This window comes from Uranotaenia lowii, chromosome 2 (genome assembly GCF_029784155.1).
Source record: "Uranotaenia lowii strain MFRU-FL chromosome 2, ASM2978415v1, whole genome shotgun sequence".
NCBI classification, from domain to species: Eukaryota; Metazoa; Arthropoda; class Insecta; order Diptera; family Culicidae; genus Uranotaenia; species Uranotaenia lowii.
The window spans coordinates 206,128,451-206,148,279 of NC_073692.1; the positions used below are offsets into that span (position 1 = coordinate 206,128,451).

The 19,829-nt window shown below is 39.6% G+C and overlaps 1 protein-coding gene across 1 annotated transcript in view; it reads left to right on the forward strand.

The window, feature by feature from the left end:
* The window catches only part of LOC129745733 (metallo-beta-lactamase domain-containing protein 1), a 536,297-nt gene that overhangs the window by 270,610 nt on the left and 245,858 nt on the right, over positions 1-19,829 (forward strand). The window lies entirely within an intron of this gene.

The following is a 19,829-nucleotide window of genomic DNA, read 5'->3' on the forward strand; positions in this document are numbered from 1 at the left end:
GAGGACTTACTCCAAACTTTTGGAAGATACACTATACTAAGGGGTGATATCAAACTTTTGGTCGGTATCTTAAGTAGCTATCTTATATTTTTCAAAGAGCAAATTTAACATCTGTGTTTTGATAAGTATGAAAAAAGGATTCGAATGCAACTCGAATTTTGAAATTTGGTCCATCCCACCCTGAGCTGATCGGATTTGAGTTAAGTGCGAATGTTTAGAAATGTTTCAACTTTAAGCTCAGATTAAGTCTAATTAAGTTAACATATAGATTTCGTATGTATTTGGATACGAAAAAGGGTTTGCTTATCATGTTTCGAATAAAATTAAAATAAATGCATTATGTCATATAATAACTGAGATATGGTCGATCCAAATTTGCATGGATTTGAGAGGGTGATTCCAAACTTATGGCCGGCGGCAATGTAAAAGAAAGCAAAAAAAAAAATCCGTAAATCATTGCATAAACAAAATCATGTGATTTGCAACTTATAAAAGTTTTCATAGATTTCATGCTTGTTTTTAAATAAAACAGATTTTGAGCCTTTCAAAAAGCACTAACGACGTTTGGCCTTTGAGTGTTAAAATATTGTTCTCTACGTTTAAATTAAAATACCGTTTGGAAAATTAGAGAATCTCATGTGAAGAAAAACTGTATAGTTAAAATTGCCGATTGATCACTCCCTCTTGAAGTCTTCCGAAAATCAATCAAAACAAACACTCAGGATGCGTTTCCTGTTGGAAACATTCAGATTGTATAATGGGATAGCGCCTCTCGCAACTGCTTCGCCTGGCTGGTATGCAATCTCGATCAGCGCTCCTATCAGCTATGCAAACCGAGTCGCATCATTCAGAATCATCGGTTTAGCAAACATCGCATATCGGAGATGAGTGAGATACAAACCGATCCATTCTGAATGTAGCTCACTCAGTATCTGCCTGAATTATATGAAATTCAAAATTATTTTTTGCAGGACGAGAAAAATCAAACAGTTGTGCGGGACACCATAAATTCTTAGTTGTTTTAACGTGACGGACGACAGTTTAATAAGAGAACTTGAAAAATTTGAAAAACATGGCGAAAGTGAACATCTTTCCTTCACAAACACAACTTCAATTTGATTTTGATCATACTGATGTTAAAAAACGTTATAACAACAAATAAATTTATTAATTTGCTATTTATCAAATCAAACAAAATACGCTAATGATCGGCTTCATGTATAACTCACTCACTGCCTGATCCATTCACTCCTGATCGAAGACCAACAAGATTCGCCATATGCATTGCGCATTGGTGAGATTCCAATTTGATGATGGTGCTGCTCTGTTTTGACAGCAAGCATCGTACGAGGTGATCTGTATTTTAGCGATGAATTGAACGATCGATGATCGGGTAGGTCCAGTAGCAATCAATAACGAAACCCGACCGTTGTACGTTCAGTTGCGAAGTGCAATCAGAAACATTCATTGAAAATGAGTGATATTCGGAACACTGCCCTCTTGTAAATACTGACAATTCTGATGTAATCTGGATGGATCGAGAATGCTCAAAGATTAGTTTCCTTCAACAACAATTGTTTTTTTTTTATAGAGACATACGACGTCTTAGCGTTTAACATTTGAGAAATAATAAAAAATATTTTTTTTGCGAAAAATGATGCTTCTAACAACGTTGTATCAATAATAAATACCATTGCATTCGTGTTTTGTGCAGAGTATTCAGAAAAATTAATTGCCGTTTTCGTACTTAAACATAACACTGAGTAACAAAAAAAGATTTTTTGAAAATAGTCCAGGGTTTTCCAACTGAATTAGACTAATATTGACGCCCTGAGTCCGAAAATGACCATGGTTTTGTTCAATCAGGTCAAAACCCCTATTACTAGCATATTGAAGCGTATATAGCCATATGGATGTATTTCAAAAAGTTGACCTGATACAGCAAAATCAATGTGATATTCTAACTCAGGACACAAAAATTAGTCTAAATCAGCTGAGAAACCCCAGACTATTTTTTGGCAGTCACCCAGTGTAATCCAAATATCGTATTGTAATCGCAAATTACCAAAATAATAAGAATATTATTTATTACAGCCTGTTCTGTTCGTACAATTCAACGATTATTATTTTATTTGAAACATTTGAAATGTAAAAATTTGAAATAATTGATTCATAAATCGAAAAGAGGCGCATTGTAACTACCAAATTGAATCCATCATATTCCAAAAGCGTTTTTATCCAGAAAAAAAACTTTCAAAACCAACATGAAGAGCTGTTGATTTTTATTTTTTAAGAAATTGTCTTTGTAATGTAAGCTTTCATCTTCAACGATATATAAGAAAAAATGTTTTTGTCTATTTGCGCCGATATTTCGATGTTGCATAGCGCTAGAAAGAACCTCTGGACTTAAGCTATGTTTGCCTGAAATTTTTCAGCATCTATCCGGGCCGGAAAAATCCGGGCAATTTATTGTAAGAACCTTGCAAAACCCGGGCATTTCATTTCATAATTCAAGACCATAAATCCGGGCAAATTTTGTCAAAACTCATTACTCATTACTCAACAAAAATCAAGGAATCAAAATTTTTAATGGTATTTCGGGTCTCCAAAAAACATTTCATGATCAATTTTATAAAACTTGCTCAAAAAATGTCGTTTTGGAGGTATATAGAAAAAATAACATCACAATTTTTTGTTTTGTTTGATTTGAAATGAAATGAATAAATCCGGGCAAAATCCGGAATTTTTTTTAGTAAAATCCGGGCAAATGGGACGAGCTGGACTGTTCCTAAATTTTGTATAAAATATTCGGGAAAACCCGGATGAAACCGGGCAATCTGGCAACCCTCACTTAAACCCTGTATTTTTTTTCAGATGATTTGAAAATTTAAAGATTTATCCAATTTTTTCCATGATTTTGGATAATTTATGAAATATCCAAAAGTAACGTTGGAAAAACTACCCAATAATTACAAAATTAAGGTTTCAGTGAAACGTCTAAGGTGTATCCGTGTATCTTTCACTGTAGATTGTGTATTAAAAAAATGCTGAAAAGTATCGGTTTGTATGTACTTTGTTATCGTTTATTCTAGATTATTTTGGATAAAGTCGGGCTTGTCGATAAATTCATTATAACAAATTGAGATAAGCCTAATCTAGCCAGGTGTCAAGATATTGTCAAAAACTTCCCGGATTTTGCACGGGTTTATTCACAATATTCTCTGAAATATATTAAAAACTCTAATTAGTTCAAATTGATTCGATGAAAAATTTAAATTAAAAAAAAAACCATTTTACCCCACCTCCGTGTGTCCTTTTGATCTGACTTATCAAATTTTATCTTCCAAAAACTGGTTGTCCCAAAGCCAAACCAAGCGCTCAGATATGAATTATTTTATAGGCAGGAAGAGTTTAATCAAATCTCGAAAGCGTATGTCCTATTGTTACTATGGTATACCCACCTAATACAAAAAGTTTCAGTTTTACCTCAACCGGGAATTCCCGGAAATAAAAAAAACTAGGAAATTCTTGAATCCCGCGAAACGCTAAAACATCCCGAGAATTTTTGAAGCCAATAAATAATGATAAATTTTCTAAAAGTTTACACGATCTTAATTGGAGAAATTGATCAGATTGAGCAAGGAAAATGATAGGAACGCTAGGAACGCTAAAATTACTCTACCATTATCATTCAAGTTACTACGAACGTTACTCACATGTAGGAATGATTTGTTCAATTCCTCAAGCTTGACTTTATAGGCTCGATTATTATCATTTTTTCCACCGGTTGGCTTATCCTACGATGATGATTATCGAGTCCACGTGAAGGCAATTGAGTCTCCGAATTACATCCTTGTGGGTCTCTGGCAGCCATTTTTTGTGCCCCGAATGACGCACCATCACCACTTTTCTCAAAACTTCTCATCCATAGACAGTTAAGGTAGATAGATCTACAGTGACTGGCACAAATAGAAATCCACTCTACTTTTGAATCTTGAAATGCTGATAATTTCAGTTTCTTAAAATATTTTCGAATTTCAAAAAATTTGTTGAAATCCTATTGCATCTATATATATAAAAATGGATTTATGTCTGTCTGTCTGTCTGTCTGTTCCCTATAAACTCGAAAACTACTGAACCGATTTGAGTGAAACTCGGCAGGTGGGAGTATTGGAGGCAGGGGAAGGTTCCTATTATGGTCCGAGACCCCTCCTTCTCTCATGAAGGGGGGGGGGGAGGGGCCTCCCAAATAAAAGACAATTTTTTGCATAACTCAAAAACCAATCAAGCAAATGGTATCAAATTTGGCATGGGGTGGTATTTGGGAACGGTAACATTTCCATGAATGTAAGGTACCCCTCCCTCCTCTCAGTGGGGTGAAATACATGGGGGAGGGGGGCTACCCTACAGTTTTTTATTTAACTCGAAAACTAATCAAGATATTGGAACCAAATTTGACATGTGAAGGTATTTGGATACGAAAAATATTTCAATGGTTATTTGAGACCCCTCTCTCTTTCCAGGAGAAAGGGGGAGGTGCCTCTTTCATATTTTTTACATAACTCAAAAACTAATTAAGCAAAGAGAACCGAATTTGGCATGGGAGGGTATTTGGATACGAAAAATATTTCTATGATTATTTGAGACCCCTCCCTCTTTCCAGTAGGGAGATATAAAGGGGGAAGGGGGCCTCTTCTATAATTTTTTACATAAATTAAAAACTAATTAAGCAAATAGAACCAAATTTGACATTTGTTTATTCAGTCAACGGCCCAAGTATAGGTCCAAATGACGACTTAAAGTTACATAAAGTTACATAAAATTTACATCTAATTAGCGATTTCTTGATATTCTTAAAACATTTATTCGGAAAACATTCCGAGAATCGTCGAAGTCGAAGAGCTCGGAAAAGCGGTTGAACGTTTTCATTACACCAATGAGTGTACTATTGGCTCCATAGTTGTTCAATCGAATGGGGACATACAGTTGAAGGTCCTGGTTTATCAGTCCATGGGGTCTCACACTAAGAGAAATAACGAGCCGCTCATTACCGTTCTGGTAGTAAGGACACCAGACAGCTGAGGCGTATTCGAGGATGGATCGAACTATGCTGCAATACAGGCTCTTCAGGCAATACACGTCCTTGAATTCCTTGGCCACTCGAAATAAAAATCCGAGGCTTCTAGAAGCTTTATCGACGACGTAGTTCGTATGTGTTTTTAATTCCAGCTTACGGTCGAAGGCACAATTTTCCCGTATGTTTGGATAACGTGCCGCTATTAAGCCTAACCCCATTCTGATTCTGATGTCGCACCACTGTGCGAAAAGATTAAACTGGTTTTGTAGAAAATCAATGTCTTCCTGACCGTATATGGCGTAGAACAATTTAAGATCATCAGCATAAACAAAGTTTCGGGCCGTCAAGAAGTGTGAGCACATCGTTAAAATAGATTAAGAAGATAATCGGTCCTTAGTGACTAGCTTGAGGCACACCAGAGGAAGCAGAGAACTGGCTGGAGAGTGTCTCCAGTGCGAACTGTCAATTTACGTCCAGTTAAGTAACTGCGGAACCAGCCAAGTCAAGGTCTGCAGAATCCTAAGCGCCCAAGTTTACCAATGGTGATATCGTGGTTCACCTTATCAAACGCTGCTGACAAATCAGTATAAATGGCGTCAGTTTGAGACTTAGCAGCAAAACTTTCGTGTACATAGGAGGTGAAGGTCAACAGGTTAGTTGTCGTGAAGCGTTTGGGCATAAAACCGTGCTGCTCGATTGAAAAATTTTGCTTACAGTAGGTACGAGAAAATTGGATCCATGACGACTAATTCGAATAGTTTGGAGATTGCACACAAAGCAGAAATTCCTCTTTAGTTGTTGATATCTCTCCGGTCCCCCTTTTTATGGACTGGAAACATGTAGGCTTCCTTCCACAGTGAAGGGTTGGTGACTCTGTCAAGAGAAGCTTGGAAGATGAGTCTTACAGGTGTCAGTAAAACAGGCATAAATCGTTTTTAAAAAGGTAGATGGTATACCGTCCAGGCCAGTAGAGAGGAAGTTTTTGAGCTTTGTCGCTGCTTTAGATATGACCGCATCCTCTACTACAATCGTGCTCATGCTGAAGCCGAGTGGCGAAACATTCCTAACAGCACTCTCCACGTGTTCTGGGGATGTTGAAGCAGTAGCAGAATTTTTGAGCAAAGAGAGCACAGATTCAGCCATCAGAATTCGCAGTGTTGCCATCCAGAAACATTTGAGTTGGAATACCAGGTTCATTCATTTGGGTTGGACTTGAGGTTACGTTGTACTCGAAAAGGATAATTTTGGTAACAACGCTTACTGGCTTTTTTATAAGCGGAGTTCAGTCTTCGATATACATCCTTAGTTTGGAAGGTGTTAACGCAAAATTGGAACCATGCTAATATATGAGTCTCATTGTAACGACACGACAAAAGCAGCGGCAATGTGCTCTTATTTTCTCGCACTCTCAAACCACGCAGCTGATCGACGAGCGATCAGCTGACGAGTCAGTAGAAAGAAACCATCAAAGTGAACGGACATAGCTCCTCATATCGACAATAAAGTCTAAGTCAAAAACCCAAGTGAAGTTATCGTTGAATATCTAATAAAGTTATCTGAATTTGAAGACATAATAAAAGTGTTTAAAACCAACACGCGCTTCTCCGTGCCATCCGAATCCTGTGAATAAATCAGCTACAAACTGCAACATTTGGTCCGAATCGAGCCGGATCGAGAAGCGCGTTGGTTGATTGATCTTCAATTGTTCCTCGTGTGGAGTTTTACGGGAGATAAAAGAACACCCAACGGCTATTGTGTGCAACCAAGCTAAGACATCGAATATAGGGAAGCCAAGCGAAGTCAAGTCGTCATTTTGTGGCTATCGTGTCGGTTGTTGTGTATGGTGTTAGGGAATCGAACCATTTCTCCTTCCCCAAGTGGATATAGTGGACCAGTACCTCACCCCCCTCTCACTCCTGAAGTTCGATTTGCTGATTAACAGCAAAAAATTCACACCTTAAAAAAGTGGATTTTGAGTGTACCTGTGGTGCACAAGTGCGAGGTGGAGTTGGGTGCTACAGTCAGTTGCTATTTGTGGGTCCCCCTCCCTTTCGGGCTTCCTCTCTCCCCATCTTGAGCAAGCGGAGTACAAAGTGAAGTGAGGAGTTTGGTCGAAGAACCCCTACCCCCCCCCCCCCACAGGTTGAGTGACACTTCCCCTTCCCCTTCCCCATGGGACAGTAAAATTGGGAACAGTGTGAAAAAATCGAAATTGAGCCAGTTTTGAAGCAGTTCTACGCAGTTTTCGGATCAGCTATTCTTAGTTCAAAAGTTTGTATCAACCAGCAGTCACCCGGAACATCAGAGTTTGGCAAAACAAACAACCTACTAAATTTGTGAATTTGCAATCTCATCGTCACCCGTAGATTAAAAGGATAAGTACTGTGTGCTCAGGTAAGTCTGTGGTGCAGACCTGCTTTGAGAATCAGGCTGCTGGAACCAAATTTAAAAAAAGGTAATTGTGCATGCTGAGTTAATGGTTCTGTGAGAGTTGGTTACATAAATAAGTTTATCATCAAACATTCTGTTGATGGCTCGTTTGTCAACCGCGAAACATTACCGTTTACCGTACTGTTCTGTGGATTTGTGATACCGTGCAGTGCAGTGGTGTTAAGATTATCTTGTGGTTGTGCGTGCCCGGATAACTGCCATGTCTCGAGATGACTTACGACTCCTGGTAAAACAGGAGAGGAACCTGAGAAGTTTGATGGACAACATTCAAGATTTCGTGAACGAGTACCAAGCCGAGCGAGATTTTGTATCCTTAAAGTACCATATACAGAAGTTGGATGAGTTGTACGACAAGTTTATTCGAGTGCGAGAAAACATTGAGGTGATAACCGACGATGCAGATATGAGGGTTGGCTTAGATTGCGACGGAGAGCAAGCAGCCATTGATCGTGCAATGAGAATCAGCGAGCGTGAAGAGGTCAACATTCGCATCATCAAAGACTTTGAGAATCGTTTCTTCGAAATAAAACACAGTTTGGGAGTGGTAGAAGCAGCCCAAGGAGATGGCGGTGTCAGTGCTCAATCTCCAAAACCATCTGCAGTGGTAGATTCAAAGCCCAGAGTCAAACTCCCCGAATTAAAACTACCAACATTCAGTGGAAGATTGCCAGATTGGATCACATTTCGAGATACCTTCATCAGCATGATCCACAACAATTCTCACTTGTCAGAGATTGACAAGTTTGCATACCTGCGAACGTCGTTGATAGGTGATGCGCTAACAGAAATAGCATCTATAGATTTGACATCGGCCAACTATCATATCGCATGGCAAACTCTTCAAGGTTCATATGAGAACAAAAAGCTTCTAGTTAAGTCATACCTCGACGTATTATTCGCTGTCAACCCCATGAAAGAAGAATCTTATGAGGAACTTAACCGCGTAGTGAAGATATTCGAGACAACGCTAATGATGCTCCAGAAGGTTGATGTGCAAACAGAGGGGATGTCCACGATTCTCCAGCATATGGTGTGTCAGCTTTTGGATTCCGCTACTCTGCACCACTGGGAATGTCACCACAACTCGAAGGAGGTTCCAACGTATCGACAATTGATTGATTTCCTGAAGTCAAGATGCATGGTGCTTCGAAACATCTCGTTAGGAAATTCAAGCCCACAGGAGCAGAGAATTCACACTCGTTTTCAGACAGTAAGTCACACTGGTGTTCAGCAAAAATTTTCCTGTCCGTTTTGTGAGGAGTCTATGCACTCAGTGTTTAAGTGTGCTAAGTTTGCGGAGATGAAAGTCTCTGATCGTGTCGAGTTGGTCAAGAAGAGATCTTTGTGCCTTAATTGTCTTTCGCCAGGTCATATCGCAAGATTTTGTATCAAGGGGTCCTGTCAGAGTTGCGGAAGAGGCCATCACACCCTCCTGCACGCAGGTCCTCCAATATCACAATTCTGTTCAGAGCAGTTACGCGTTCCACAGCAAGTCAATCCGGACGTGAGTCAACAGCCACCACAGAACCAATTAGAAGTAACCTACCATGATTTCCCTAATTCCACTCTCCAGAACCAGACACAAATTTCACACAACCCAAGCCAAAGCATGGATAACCTTCCATCCTCAAATGCCACAGACTATCCTTCTACTAGCCACAGTTCTATAACCCCCACAAATCCTAAGACCTTTTCCAATACAGTCCTGCTTACTACAGCAGTAGTAATGATTGAGGATGGAGATGGGAATACCATTCCAGCTAGAGCTTTGTTGGATTCAGGATCGCAGTTATGCTTCATGACTGAAAAGATTGCTCAATCTTTGAAGTTTCATCGTCGTCAACAATATCTTCCAGTCGAAGGCATTGGGCAATCAAATACCTGTTCCATCCAGTCTGTTTTGGCATCGATACGTTCACGCTATTCCAACTTTCGTTCTAAATTGAAATTTAACGTTCTCTCAAAAGTCACATCTGATCTTCCTGGAAAAAAGATCGACATCGGAAGTTGGAATATTCCTGCTGGACTCAACATTGCAGATCCTAATTTTCAAAATCCTGGCAGTATCGATCTTATTCTTGGAGCAGAGGTGTTCTATGATTTACTGTTGGAAGGACGACACAAGTTAAATGATTTTGGGCCAACACTGCAAAACACACATCTGGGCTGGATAGTTTCTGGAAAGGTTCCTAAAGAGTTTCACGTTCAACGAACTAAACACAAGGGTCTGGCTGTGGTCATCACATTTGCACGGATTATGCTATTAAATCTAAGCCAGTTTCGGGAAACTGTTTGCTTCTAATTCGGGACAATCTCGCACTATCAAATAGAGGGTATTAGAATTCCTCTCTATCGAGGCGCATAGGGCGCGCCTGCGGGGGTATTTTGGCCCCCGCAGTCCAGTTAAGTTCTTTGTTTTTAAATTGTGATAAAAAAATCTTAAGGAATGTTCATACTCCATAGTGTCTACCGTGCCCACGGCGGTCGCTGACCGTCCGTATTGAAGAGTCCACCCATGAAAAGTCGAAGACTACCAGATCCATAAGCAAACCACATCATCCCTAAGGGCACGCTACCTCGCTCAGGAAGTCGTGCCAACCACCGGATCTGGATACACCCATTGTTCATCGCCATTTTCCCATTACATTCCACATCGCAGTCTTCGTTCAAGATCACCATCACCGAGCATCGCAGCAGCATCGGCGCATATTGCGCCCGCGGTGGCTCGAAGCCACCGCTTCAGGGAAGTCGTTAGTAAGTAATTTTTAATTGAGTAAAAAAGCCCTTCTCATCTGATTCCAGAGTTGATGGGGCTTTGACGCCGGTACCATTATCAGCAGTGTCTTCGATCGCATCCACAATTATGTTCGAGCGCACAGGCTACGACCCACAACCACAGCCTCTTTGAAGAGGAAAATATACAGTCCACTCTGAAGAAGAAGACAATGTCGAGTGAGGCTCTGGAGAAGTTCAGCGGAAAATCAACAAACTTTCTTATTTTGTAACGAGCGTCGTATCATATTATTAACGAAACAGCTGTAAAAGTAGTGAAGTTAGAACTCCGTTGATAATGCTAGGCATATCAAGGGGGCCGGTAATGTTAACGCAAAATTGGAACCATGCTAATATATGAGTCTCATTGTAACGACACGACAAAAGCAGCGGCAATGTGCTCTTATTTTCTCGCACTCTCAAACCACGCAGCTGATCGACGAGCGATCAGCTGACGAGTCAGTAGAAAGAAACCATCAAAGTGAACGGACATAGCTCCTCATATCGACAATAAAGTCTAAGTCAAAAACCCAAGTGAAGTTATCGTTGAATATCTAATAAAGTTATCTGAATTTGAAGACATAATAAAAGTGTTTAAAACCAACACGCGCTTCTCCGTGCCATCCGAATCCTGTGAATAAATCAGCTACAAACTGCAACAGAAGGATTTGAGCTTATGGGGGGTGGGCACCATGGGCGGGTATTTGGGAGAAAGGAAAGAGGGAGGGGAGTTTTATACAATTTTTACTGCATAATTCGAGAACTTCAACAGCAAATGGACCCAAATTTGGCATGGAACGATATTTGGCTACTAGAAATGCTTCTTTCAATATTTGGTATCCCTCATTTCTTCAAAGAGATGGATGAAAAGTGGGAGGAGAGGTCTCCCTTACAATTTTCAGTATAACTGGAGAGCTGATTGAGCAAATGGAACCATATTTAACATGTGAGGGTATTTTGATACGAGATATGTTTCTATTATAAATTGAAGCCACACCTTTTTTTTCAGCGGAAAGATATGAAGGGGGAAAGGAAGAAATTTTTAGCATAACTCGAGAATTGATCGAGCAAATGAAACCAAATTTGGCATCAAAAAGTATTTGAGTACAAAAATACTTTAATGAATATTAAGTTCTCACCCATTCATTCAATGGGGAGAACGGAAAGGGGGATGGTACTTCCTTTCAAGTTTATATCAAACTCAAGAATTTATTACGTTAATAAAATCGAATTTGGTATGGGATGGTATTTCAATACGAGAAATTTCTATATCTGAAACAATTTCCTTCTGGCAGTAAGAGAAGAGAATTTTGAATACAGGAAGGGAAGAACTTTTTTTTTTACAAAATCCGAAAATGGACAAAACTTAACATGGAAAATCATTTTCATATGATTCTATGATTATCTGACACACCATCCTCCTTTCAGTGAGTAAGTGCATAGGAGGAGGGAAGTGAGCCCAATACAATTTTCTTAGCATAAGTTCTCAATTAATGCTAACGAAGCCACGAATGGAATCAAATATGGCATGGAAAAGTATTTGTTTACAAGATATTTTTCTACGATTGTTATAGACCCTCACGCTTGACAATGTAGAGAGGAAAAGAAAGGATTTAAGTCATTCGAAACTCCAGTTGCAGCTCTTTTGAATTATGTAATATGTTTCTTTTGAATTATGTAATAATTTGGTTTGAAATAATACTAACAAAACAATAAAAATTTGAATTATTTCTGAAAATATCATTTATTTTTGAAGGGTGTAGCCAAAGTACACCGGATCAGCTAGTTTTAAATAGTTTTATCATTAAGATTTTATTTTGCTAACTCAGAAAAAAACAGTTTACCAAATTGTATACTTTTTGGGTATGACATAAAAAAATCAACTTCATGGTTTCATTTAAAAGAAAAAAAAAGAATAAAAAAAATAACCATTAGTTTTTATCGACATTTATTGGTCTTTATGATTCTCGGAATCCTGGGAAAAATTGGAAATGAAGATCTTATCACTCTACTTCATGAGAATGCGTAGTATTTTTAAATATTTAGGTAAGTAGTAGAATTCCAAAACATTTCAAACATTCCAATGTCTCATAAATTTAATTAGCAATTAGAAAATCCAAGATCCAAAAACTAAGTACTTTTACCGACAAACTTGACTGATTTTTAATGCAAAATTTGAAATAATATAGAAAGATTTTTCACTATATATATAAGTAGGTTAGCTACACTTCAGGTTGTTCATTTAATCTCGTTAATTTTTATATAACTATCTTTTGTTTAAAAATTTATCATTTTTACTATTACATATTTTTAAAACTTCTTATTATGTAGCCAGACGTGTTTGTTTTCCACCTAAGACAAAGCTAACAATCCTACTGTGCTAACGCTGGTGCTTAAGCCTGGGTTAGTGCTGGGGTTCCCTCCGCCTTATTGGTGCTGGCATTTCCGACTGGGTTATTACTGGCGTTTTTATCTTAGTAAGAATTGGCTTATCTGCCGGATGAGTTGGCACATTCTATCGGGTGTGCTGGCGTACTTGGCTTGAGGAGCTGGCATATTCTGCCGGGTGTGCTAACGTACTCGCCTGGGGGAACTGTCATGTTCTGCCGGGTGTGCTGGCGTATTCACCTGGGGGAAGCTGGCGATCTCGCCTGAAGGAGCTGGCATATTTTGACGGGTGTGCTGGCGTACACGCCGAGGAAGCTAGCGTACTTGCCAAGAAGCTGGCGTACTCGCCTGGGGGAGCTGCCATATTCTTCCGGGTGTGCTGGCATACTCGTCGTGGAAGCTGGCGTACTCGCCGAGAAAGCTGGCGTACTCGCCTGGGCGAGCTGGCATAATCTGCCGGTTGTGCTGGCATACTCGCCGTGGAAGCTGGCGTACTCGCCTGGGAGAGCTGTCATGTTCTGCTCGGTGTGCTGGCGTACTCGCCGGGGAAGCTGTCGTACTCGCCTGGGGGAGCTGACATATTCTGCCGGGTCTGCTGGCGTACTCGACGGGGCGTACTCGCATGGGGGAGCTGGCATGTTCTGCCCGGTGTGCTGGCATACTCGCCTAGAAACTGGCGTACTCGCCTGAAAGAGCTGGCAAATTCTTCCGGGTGTGCTGACGTACTCGCCTGGGGGAACTGTCATGTTCTGCCGGGTGTGCTGGCGTATTCTCCGGGGAAGCTGGCGTTCTTGCCTGAGGGAGCTGGCGTTCTCGCCTGAAGGAGCTGGCATATTCTGCCGGGTGTGCTGGCGTACTCGCCGAGAAAGCTGGCTTACTCGCCTGGATGAGCTGTCATGTTCTGCAGGGTGTGCTGGCGTACTCGCCGAGGAAGCTGGCGTACACGCCGAGGAAGCTGGTATATTCTGCCGGGTGTGCTAGCGTATTCGCTGAGAAAGCTGGAGTACTCGCCTGGGGGAGCTGTCATGTTCTGCAGGGTGTGCTGGCGTACTCGCCTAGGCGGGGGAACTCGCCTGGGAGAGCTGCCATATTCTGCCGGGTGTGCTGCTGGGGGAGCTGGCATAATCTACCGGGTGTGCTGGCGTACTCGCCGAGAAAGCTGGCGTTCTCGCATAAAGAAGCTGGTATATTCTGCCGGGTGTGCTAGCGTATTCGCCGAGAAAGCTGGAGTACTCGCCTGGGGGAGCTGTCATGTTCTGCAGGGAGTGCTTGCGTACTCGCCTAGGCGGGGGAACTCGCCTGGGAGAGCTGCCATATTCTGCCGGGTGTGCTGGCGTATTCGCCGAGAAAGCTGGCGTACTCGCCTGGGGGAGCTGGCATATTCTGCCGGGTGTGTTGGCGTATTCGCCTGGGGGACTTGATGTTTCAGACTACAGTTGCACTTCAAACAACTGTTAACTTACCATACGTCGACCAACTGACTGCCAATTTCGCTTTCAACTGTCGAATCCTATAACCTTATGGGTTGGTTAGCCTGCCCAGCACCAATGAGAACCCCCCTCTACAAGCCTCAGGGCCGGCTATCCATGTTCTAGCTTGCAACAAGAAAACACTATGCTTAGTAGAAACGAACTTTCCCCGTTTATTGGCAAATTGGTCACTAACTTTGTCGACAAAATAATTCTCCCTTCACTTAGAGGTTTCTTGATACAAGATGGGCTATTCAGTCCTACCTTGATGGAGATAATAGGAACACCTTCGGCAGCTGACTCCGTACCTTCCTCGCTTCCGCTCTCCTTTCCGGACTGTACAGCGGCGCGGGGTCACCTTCCCGGACGATCTGCAACCTTCGGACCACACGGCGTTTACGGCTGCCTGGATGTGGCAACTATCGTACCTGGTTGAGATGAGGCCAACCGGGGCTTGCCTTGTGTAGCGGTAGGTTTGCCTCCGGACTTGTAGCTCGCGCCTCTCGTCCTTCAATCTCCACGAACCAATCGGTTAAACAAAAGGGGTCCTGTTTGGCGCAATGGGACAAAACAAGAGCGGATTAGGTTTTTATTCCGGAGGGCCTGTCCATGGTTCTATGGATTCCGGGGCAGCGATCACTTCTCACCTGGTTACAATGTGCTAGTCACTACGTATGCACTTACGAGAACACAGTACCGTATCGTTTGGTTGTTCTTTGTGGAGTGATCGCATTAGCTGTGGGCCATTGCCCCGGATCCGGACTTTCGGCTCCATCCTGGAATTCCGCCCCATTGCGCCTTTTTCGAAGCCCGCCTATGGCTGCCCATTTGTGCGTTCGATCAGCGCCATCTGTTCGTCAGCGTATTGCCCGTCCATTCCCTTGGCCATTATTTGCGTATGGCATCAGTGGTTTAAGGTACGGTCCGCCTCCACTCCATACAGCGCTTCCTGTGCACATTTACATTTAGGTACTACGATGATTCTCACTGACCTTGGGCTTCTCACACAACGCACTGGTTACAATCCAACACAGGTCACCATTTCATCAATAAATTGTAGAATCAGCAAGCGAGTTCCCACTGTCACATTAACATGTTGCTGCTATTTTTATCAGAAAACCTGGCAGGATCGCCAATGTAAAACTTTAAAGTTCCACAGCCAGAGGAAATCACCTGTGGCCTGATAATTTACCTTTACTATCTTTCCAAACGGGTTGTTGCCTTGTTGGGAACGAAAAGCAAGTGTCTGACATCTGATGAAAGTACGCTGATCGTATGAAGCTTAATGAACACGGTTAAGAGGGAATACCCACTACCATCCCTACCACCAATATTATTACTTTTGAGAGATTATGAACGTTTTGGAACATAAAAGTAAACAAAACTGAAATTTAGAATAAAAAAATAGCTTTGGGATCTAACTGGAACCCCAACCCCCGGATTTTTTTATGTCATACCCTAAAAGTATGCAGTCTAGTTGACTGATTCTACTGAGTTAAGAGTGAAATAAAAAAAATAAATTTCAATGATAAAATTATCTTCAACTTACCAGCTTTTCAACGAATTTTTTGAAACTCGAAAATATATTGAGAAACCGAAATTAGTAGCATTTCAAAGTGGAGTGGATTTTTATTTCTGCCGGTTACTGTATGCACTCGTTCGGTTGCTGCTGTTCTTTGCCTATCGCTTTAATGGATCATTTAAATTGCGAAAAACTCGCGTTCCCTCGTACATCACTCGTGGCCACGTGGCCGCAAACAAACACACATACAAGTCGAGACACACATAAAAACATCCAAATACACACACACACACGCACACATACAGCGCCGTTAACATGTGAAAGTCTCCTCAGTTCGCACTTTTGAAAGCGGTGCTGAATAATTTAGCAGGTGTAAAGTAAAACATTTTATCATTCCCATTCCCATTTTGGAGAGATTTTTCCACTTTTTTTTCTTCTTCTCGTTCGGGGCCTGTCATTTTTAGGTCGTAGACGGTTCACGACTTGAGATGGGAAGCCCCCTTGTGTATGCCTTAGAGAGAGAGAGGGTGAAAGATAATAAAAAATAGCAGCAGCAGCAGCTAAACCATGTAGTCATTTTTTTCTGCTTTTGCTGCTGGTTGAGCCCCTTGTGTCCCATTTTGTGTGTCTGTCAAATTATTGCCAATGGTTGTGTGAGGGAAACGACGAAATTCAAGGTGATGAGGTGCGAGAAGGAAGATTTGAGGGGGCGCAGGGTGCGAATAACCTGCTGCTGAATGAGATGGGCTTGCGGTTTGCGGCAGAAATCCCGGGGCAAAGGATGAATGGTGAAAATATGCTGCCCTCCTGCTGCCAGGGTGAAAATGGATTTGTCACCAAGTAGTAGCACTACGTGCGGATTCATTTTTCATAGTCCTCTCTGGTTTTGTGCTTTTCTTGTACTAATTCCTTCGCCGTCGCTCCTGCTTTCTAATAGAGAAAGCAGCAAAAACTTGTGGTAAGATTGTATAATAGCTTTGAAGCCGGTTGTGATGTATCACTTTGTACAGGAGGCATTTCATAGGAGAAAAAAGAGAAAGAGATTCATCACCCTTATTTGTGGCACTTTGAAAACCTTGTCAAGGATGCCCTTATTCAAAATTTTCAAGACTGTACTCGAAAAAACTGGGACACACAAACATGAATACCTTAAGAGGCGGAACAATTTTAAATTCTTAATTGAAACCAAGTTTTGGGTTGGTTATTCTTCATTCGTCAATCTTTAATTGTTTTTTTTTATAATCTGAAATCCTAATCCTAAACTTTAATTAGTTAGCTTAAAAATTTTTTTTTTTGCTGAAATCAGGCTTCGAAACAAACTATGATAAGAATATATTTATTTTGCGAGATAACTTGATAAAAAGGATTGAGTATTTCTTGTGCCTTCGTTTTAAAAACTTAATTTGGGCAAACATGGCGTCCTGAATTCGAATCTTTTATCAGCCCTGTATTTTCAATAATGTAGCGTTAAGTTTTTTTTTTTTAAATTTATCAATAAATAAATATCCATATAAAATTAAATCAATTATTACTGACTGATGCTTAAAAACACCTACATTAAAAAACATAAAAATGGTTTTCATTTGATTTGATTTTTATGTTTCATTTTATCATGGCATCAGATTATACATAGATATACTAGTTCCAGAGAAAAAAATAATTTTAACAAGAATCAACAATAAGCCAGAAAAACAATTCTTAACTGTAAGTCACACATAAAACTATAATTTACCCAACAAATTCCAAAACATTTTACAATAGTTTAAAACAGAAACCGTCAGCAGTAAGCGATACGCTAATCAAAACGGACGAAAAAACGATAATTTGTTCGATAAGAATCACTCAGTCGACGTGAACTTAATTTTAAATTCATTTCAGTCCTTGATAAGGATCGTATAAGGATCGAAACGTTGGGTATATCAATACAAAGTCGATTTTACTTAAAATCTGAGACTGATAGCTGAAAATCGTCCCACTAGAAGGACTTTCAGGATTTATAATATTGAAGAATATTTTTTAAGAGATTTTGCTCTAAAAATTAATCTTAAATCCTATTTTTCTCAAAAAGGCAGAAAAAACAATAAATAATACTGCTGTAACTTTTTCTCAGTCATCAAATTTACTTTCAGTCTTCGAAAAAGTTGATCATCAATTCCACATCTCATTCTAAACAACTAAATGTTTTTTTTTACAGTTTTGACAAAAAGTGTACAATTCGGTAACATGATTTTTGTTCATTATTCGTTTCGCTGTTTTAGCAAAAAAAAAAAAAATTCTGACTCTCTGTGATTTTATCCAAAAAATCTGTGATGGTTTCCGTGATGGAAATAGCAAAAATTACTTTCAAAAAATTGAGTCTTTTTTATATTTTACTTGAGAAATATCAATGAACATTACCAATCTATCATGTTTTTCCAAAACAAAGGTAAAATCCTAAATTTTATGTTGTTAAAAAAATTAAAATGTTGGAAATACGTATGGGAGAGTGGGGAATCATGGGCCACTTTTTTTCGATGTTCCATAACTATTATAAAAGATAAAATGAATATAAAAATTGGTATGGTTTTCTACATTTTCAAGCAATTATAACATTTTTTTTAAATTTTTAAGAAGTTATTTTCCCCAAATTCTGACTAGTTTAAAAAAAGCAATAATTTTTGGATTTTTAAAAATGGTGGGGAATCGTGGGCCACTAAATCCAAATTGACCAAATAACATGCAAAGTTTATGAGTTGACCCAAAACTGTGATTTCATATCTAATTTCGTTATTTCAATGCAATTTCAGATGATGAAATTAAAAAAGAGAGCTGTTTATGATCGAATAGATTATAAAAACCTGGCTCGCGAACGTTTTGGCATAATTCCTTATATAGGATGGACAAAATATTTTTCATTACTCTTCATTTGGCATAAGAAACTTTACAGATAGGGAAAACGTATTTTAAGTTCTGAATGTGTATTAAAAACATAAAAATATAGGTGGTTCAAGATGTGTGGCCCACGATTCCCCACAAGCTATTATTCGCAAATTGGTTGCGTTTGTGTGACTTATTGATGTTTCATCAAAAATTCCTTTTCCACGTGAAAGATCATGACAAAACTAAGATCATAAGCGTATGAGCATATTTTTGATATGAACTTTAGCTTCCCCATCGATGCAATTAGCCGGTGTATTTTTAATTATGAATGTAAAGTTTCGTAACTTTTTTTAGCTGGATGAATAAAAGAAGCATATGATGCGTATTAAAGGTAACAACGTATAAAAAAATATGCTCACGCAAAGCGACGACGATGCCAGTTGGTTCGAGATTTTTATCTCAACACACATCTGAGATATTAAAAGTGGCCCACGTTTCCCCATGGCCCACGATACCCCACTCTCCCCTGCATAATTTTTAAAAAAAATGTGAAATCTGTGAATATTTCCAAAATTCTGTGTTCTGTTACACAGAATCTTTGATGAAATTTAAATCTGTAGAAACCTTGAAATAGTCCTAATTTTCACTGTAGTAACCAAAATATTTAACGTTTATGGGATGAATAAGCCTTTTTTAAAATCACTAAAACAAACGCTATTTGTGTTAAGTATTTAACTCATTACCAACGTATTGAGTCTGAGTGGAAATGTATTACTTTGTGTGTTAGCTCGTAAAATAAATTTCGAACACTTTGAAATTTAGGTTTTGATCAAATTTAGAAGAATTTGTAAAAATATACTTGGTTATGTATATGAGACGAAATATAAACCTCGTCTATAGGAGATGTTGAAAAAAAAAACCGAAAACAATTTTTCAAATATGTAACGAGTTTAATTTTTGTAATTGTTTAAAATATTTCAGTTAATAGTAGAACAAATTTATCAAAAAACATATTCAACTGTAGCTATATATGTTTTCAAACATGGGAAAAAACTGTTGAAATGTGTAAAAACTATAAGCAAAAAGAACTTGAAATCTAGATTTTCAGCCCCTGTGTGTAAAAACAGCGAAAACCTCTCGAAGTTCGTTTATCACAACTCGAAAATTAGTTTTCTGCTTAATTTTAATTACGCTTGAGCAATCACGAATCCTTTTCCGCTCTACCGGAATAACAATCCTCGATTCTCTCTTCTATATGTATGCATCAAATCACGAGGCTCAAGAACCGAAG